The following is a 6,000-nucleotide window of genomic DNA, read 5'->3' on the forward strand; positions in this document are numbered from 1 at the left end:
AAGTGATCATTAATAGAGGAAAACGTGCGCGTGTGGGTGTGTGCGCGCGCACGCGCCGTTTAAAAAGCCCCCCCCCCCTGCAATTACGTGCACCAATTTTGAAACTGCTGGGAGAGGAAAAAAAGGGGGTCTGCAATATTGTAATGTCCCGGGCGGGAAAATCAATGGGCAGTTAATTGATGTGAGTGTTGGTGTGAGATTGTAAACAGGGTGATTTGCAGCCCAGCCGAGCGGGAGACATTTTAAATGGGATTCACTCGGGACGGTGAGGATACAGTGTTAACAATCATGGGCTGAATGACACGGCGGAGACGGACACAGTTTGGAGACCCAAGCACACATAAGTCACACCCAGCAGCGACTGGGAATAAATAAAGTTTCAGCTATGACTGAGGAGATTGTTCAATTGTTCATTTTGCAGGATGCAATATTAATGATGAAATATGAATTATAATATCCAGCACATAATAATCTGTGAATTATTTATTTCATGCAAGATATATATGGTGTCAAAAACCAGCAAATAATATACATTTAGAGTATTATCTGAAATTAACAATTATTTTCAATTGAAAAAAATATGTATTTTTTTATTAATATAATTATGAGTTAATTAAAAAAGCGGTAGCTTATGGATCCATCTAATCAATCATATTTTACTAGTTTTTTGGGGGGCTGGTTTTTAATCAAATGTTTGTTAGACGAGCCTTTTGCGCATAAAGAGCGCGCATTTAGCCTGTTACGCGCAATCCTTGCATATCACACCGGGTCCGGTCCGCGTGCCTCCGTTCATTACCGCCATCGACATCCAGTGATGGATCATACAGCGCAGGAGAAGTGCGCATTTGGCCCCATAACAGTGACAGTTAAAGCGGCGGCTCTCCCCAAACCGGAGCCGTTAGTGACCCTCACTCACTCAGCGTGTCTGCAGCCCGGAGAGCCCACTCCTCCGTGTCACAGCGGATTCAACACGTGGTGGGTTTCTGCTCCCTGATCCACGCGACGCGTAAAGAATGACAACGAGCTGGAGCAGGGCCTTCAACTGGGTCAGCTGCACGTGTGTGGGGGGGTGTGTGTAATGTGTGTGTGTGGGTGTGTGTGTGTGTGTGATAATGGGAGCCCAAGTGGCAAGAGGAGAGAAAGAGGAAAACGTGTAGGTTTAGGCTTTATAAGGATTGTGTGTTAGCACAAGTGGAGGAGTGATTCATTAATTCACATGACTGCTGCTACTTGGGTCATTATTACACTCCATTATTATTTAATAGGTTTGATTTACATACCTTCAGTTAAAAACAACATTTAAAGCCCCTTTGATAGAAAATAATCAAAGTTATAGCTATAGAAATAAGAGAGGCCATACATTTTAATAAAGAGAAAATATGTAAACTCACACAGACAGCAGTACATTACCTACACGTCATTTTCTAAATTAAATATTAAAGTGTATCATTCTATCTACTCATACTTGAGCCTTATTTTCGATTTACTGTAAATACCGGAGACTCTGACCCTCGTGCTTCCAACACATATGAAGAAGTGCACGGCCTTATTCATGGCATGCTGACGTCTTGCAGGATTAGGGGCTTGATTAAACGGATTGTTGTAAGCTGGCCTTATGCTCAAAGAAATAAAGCGATAGGCCCACATTTCCTTGTATCGAGTCACACACACACACATGCTGTCACTGACTCTTACTAGTGCCATGTAGCTTTGGGTAGAGGTGTCCAACTGCAAGAAACTGTAATAATATTACTTCATTTAAAATGTAGACATTTCTCTGAGTATCACTAAATCATCATTTTCAATTTATTCATATTAACAAGATACCAATTCACAGGAGTGCCTTTTAAATGATCAACATTTATAATGTAAGTTATCAATTGCTGCAGAAACTATCACTTGTTCTAGTATGAAAATAAATCAGTGTGTCCGTCACATGATCAGAATGCAGCATTTACAGCTCCGTGTTGCCACTAAAGAAACCCCATTGAAAAATGGCCTGCATTAAAATTCAGTACCTGCAGCGGCAGAGAATAGCCTCCATTAATTAAGAGATCAAACCCTCTCTATTGTCCTCCAGCAGCCCTGCCACCACTTGTCCCGCAGATTGTCTCCCCCCATTGTGGCCCCTGACAACTTCCTGCAGCATCACCCGATATCAATGGGCCGTGTTTGTTTTTACATTATCTCAGCTGCAGTTACAGACATCCCCTTTCAGTCCCGTCTTGTTTGAGGGAAAACAAGCAAACATTCAAGGGTGTCACAGAGGTGCTGGAGGTCAGTGGTCCGTCACACACACACACATGCACACACACTCGCACACACACACACACACACACACACACACACACACACACAGCCTGCTAGTGTGCTAGTTGGCGCGTGTGTGAGTGTAGCTTTGCATGTGTCACTAATACAGTGAATTGAGACATACACACACTGCCCACACTGTGTGTGTGTTTGTGTGTGTGTATCAGCTGTAACTGGCCAGGAGCAAGTGTACAAGTGTCAGGAAATATATACCTGAGGATCCCTGACTAGCGTCGTCCTCCCAGTCATTAGTGAGAGAGGAGAGGATGCACCAGTGTCTCATCCTCACTGGTGTCACTGGAGGGCAGACACCACAGGCGGTGTGTGTTTTCGAATAGAGATCCACAGTCACATCTTGTTGTACAGTTTGCACACTTCCGGGAAAAAATACATAGAAACAAATTCATTGATAATAATGATAATGTAATCTGAATATAATATATACAGATAATGTAACTAGTTATAATAATTCAAAGAAATAAACAATAAATCATTCAAATGATGGCAAAAATCCTAATATTATTTAAATCTGAACCTAATAGGTTATTTATAATTTTTCTTTTCCTAAATTTACATTTCAAATTGTACCGTATACAATAAGAAAAATCAATACGCGCTCAAACACACAATAAACATTTCTATTTAATTTCTATTAGTTACAGTTACAATACTTAATCTGTTTCTCATTACCCAGCACCCAACGTGTTTTGTTTTTCTGAATAGATACTTATATTCACAGAGTTGCAATCATTAAGTCCTCCGACTGTTATGATACAAATTCACTTGATTGTATTTGATTAAACATTCTCGCTTGAGTTGCATTAACGAGAAACACCACAGCACTGGACGACCACCAAGACTCCCATTTTGGCTCCTCGGCATTCTTGAAGAAAAAAAAAAAACACATTCTACTTTCATATGACATTGACGAATGATATTTGGATGAAGGGAGATGCTGAGACTGTTAGATGTTTCGCAGAACGGAGCCGGATTACACTGACACACATCACTAAGAACTGGAGGTTACCGAGGAACCAAACACACCAGACATCTTGAAGAAATTACATCACCCCTCCGAAAGCTGAGTGTTTATGTATTTTTAAGAACCTGGAAGCAAAACTCAAAATTACACATTGAATTATCCCTGCATTACTTTGCGTGATCGTAAACACAGAATGTAAAGAGCATGCACATGTGATGTCTGCATCACAGCGGCGGAGCAAGTCAAGGGAGAAGTGAATGAGCACACAACAAAGCAGCGTGCAGGTAACCACCGAGTGTTCAGACACGCCATGTAAAGCACACACACACACACATTCTTACAGTAAATACAGCCACAAAGTAGAAACATAAAGTGGTTTATTCGCTGCAACTCTGGGCACAAGATGTTTATCAACTGCCGCCAGACAGCTGGGTTGGTTGGCCAGCGGTTAACTGTGTCTCAGACAGCCCCTTATTGCTATTGATAGTTAGCATCAGTGTCCCGGCTGAGAAATGGGGCTGCTATGAGCAAACGCAGAGCTATTGATCTCCGGCTTGTCCCCTGACCAGCCTGGAGCTAGAGGGGGGGGATTGGGAGCCGGACGGAGCCTCCGAGACGCTCCCATAAACTCACTGTCTGCCACCTGGAACAGATACTGGTGCCGTGTACAGAAAGTTATTGCTCCTTTCTGTTGTTGCTGTTCATTCAAGCTGATCACCTGCATCCATAAATAGCACCACAATGATCAAATCAGTCAGTTTATATGAATCCTGTCACGTTTGGAGCAGGGGAAGCAACACATTTCTTATTGGTTGGTACATTAACAAGTTTATCTTGAGCCCAGGCCGGACTTATCTGCTAGCAGATATTAAAGGGACATATGGGACTTTCTTCTCAAAAGATGGAGATTGTTGTCTGCAGTGCCTGCAAAACAAAAATAACAACATCTATAGCATGTCCTATTGGTGTCTGTGTTAATGTTTGCCAATAAGTGCCAAAATGAAAACTTTATATAGCTTAAACCACGCGGTACAGATGTGAATATATGTTAGCATTTTACACAAGAAAATTATTCCCTTCTTTATTGAAGGTTATTTATAATAAAGTTTATGGTTAAACTGTAAAATATTCAGCCTCATTACATTTCTCTGCCAAAAGGTTTGATAATGACGTCTTTAAGAATCATAGAGTATATATATATTGGGATATCTGGAATTTTTCTATTACTTAATATCGTTATCGGCATTGGGCCTCAACAATTCCTAGTGGTCGGGATCTACAATTTTAGGTTAACGCCAATAGTGTTTTACCTTTCTGCAGAATTCATCCTACCCCTTCCTCTTCTCTTTAAGTTACTTCAGCTTGCCCTCTGCTTCCTTCCATATTCCCAATAAAGAAAATATGACGCCTTTCTATACTTAATTGCTCTTTAAAACAAGCACAAACACAGAATAGACTGCACTGAGGTTTCCGTGGTAAAAAAAAAAATCAGCAATCTGTTGGAAAGAGCTTAATGTGAGGTCCTCATGTGTTTGCATGTGTGTGCTCCTCAGCTCCTTGTGACCACACAAGAGAGGGGCTCTAAATGTGTGTTTGCGTATGTGTGCGTGTCACAGGGAAGTCTCCTTGTGTGCGTGTCTGTTTTTGTAAAGTGTATTATTTAGCTAAGCGGTGACCACACGATGAAACACGAGGGATAAAAATTTCGGTATAAATCTGGCACATCCCTCAACAAGCCAAACAGGGAGGAGTGTGTGTGTGTGGGGGGATGAGACGTTATTTGGTTAAAGCAGCATTGTTGCACAGACACACACACACACACCACGTCTGCACTGGTGAGGGGAGAGGGCTGAAACCTGCCAGGAGGTTAAAGTGGAGGGGTGGGGGGTGCTGAGGTGGGGGCTTGTCATTCTTTATTTACCCCACTTGTGGAAGTCGAGTCAGATACGTTACGTCAGAGAAGTTAGGTCCCTGATGACTGGCGAAAAGACTGCCCTCAGGGGGGTGTGGGGTAAACTCAGTGAAGTTCCAGCGCTGCCACCACTTCAGATTCTTTCTCTCCTTCACTCGTCTCCTTTTGTGACGACGGGAAGAAAGTCACTCTTTCTTCCCGTCGTCTGCTTCTCTTTCTCGACTTCCTGTCATTGCCACATTTGCACAAGACAGAATTTTTTCGGGGCATGCATTTATGCAAAACACTGGACACTTTGGTACCAACTCTTGTGTTTGTGTGTGTGGTCAAAACAACCAACTATCTCCTCACTCTCTCCCTCGCCCCCTCTCTCCCTCTCTCGTAGCTCATTTAGGCTGCACGTCAGACAGAACGGCAATCAGACTCTCTCATCAAACTCCACTGCACTTTTTTTTTTACCTCCCCTCCTACCTCTTGGCTCGTCTCGTCTGGCAATTTGCTGCTTTGTAAACTCCCATCAAAACGTCTGGCGAGGGGGACACGGCACAGATTTCCTTACCTTTTCACAACAAGGCCCCTGAGAGGGATCCACCCACCGTCCGTGATGATGTCACCGTGTTTAATCATTTCTGTCGGTCACCCTTCCATGAATCAAAAAATGAAAGTGGGTTATCTCATGTCAAAAACCTCTGCTGCAGGTACACAGGCTAAACGTACACAGACAAACAGCTGCACACAAACATGCATATGGTCTCACTCTCTCTCTTGCTCTCTCACCCACACACACACACACAGG

The sequence above is a fragment of the Pleuronectes platessa genome, chromosome 1 (genome assembly GCF_947347685.1).
Source record: "Pleuronectes platessa chromosome 1, fPlePla1.1, whole genome shotgun sequence".
Lineage (NCBI taxonomy): Eukaryota > Metazoa > Chordata > Actinopteri > Pleuronectiformes > Pleuronectidae > Pleuronectes > Pleuronectes platessa.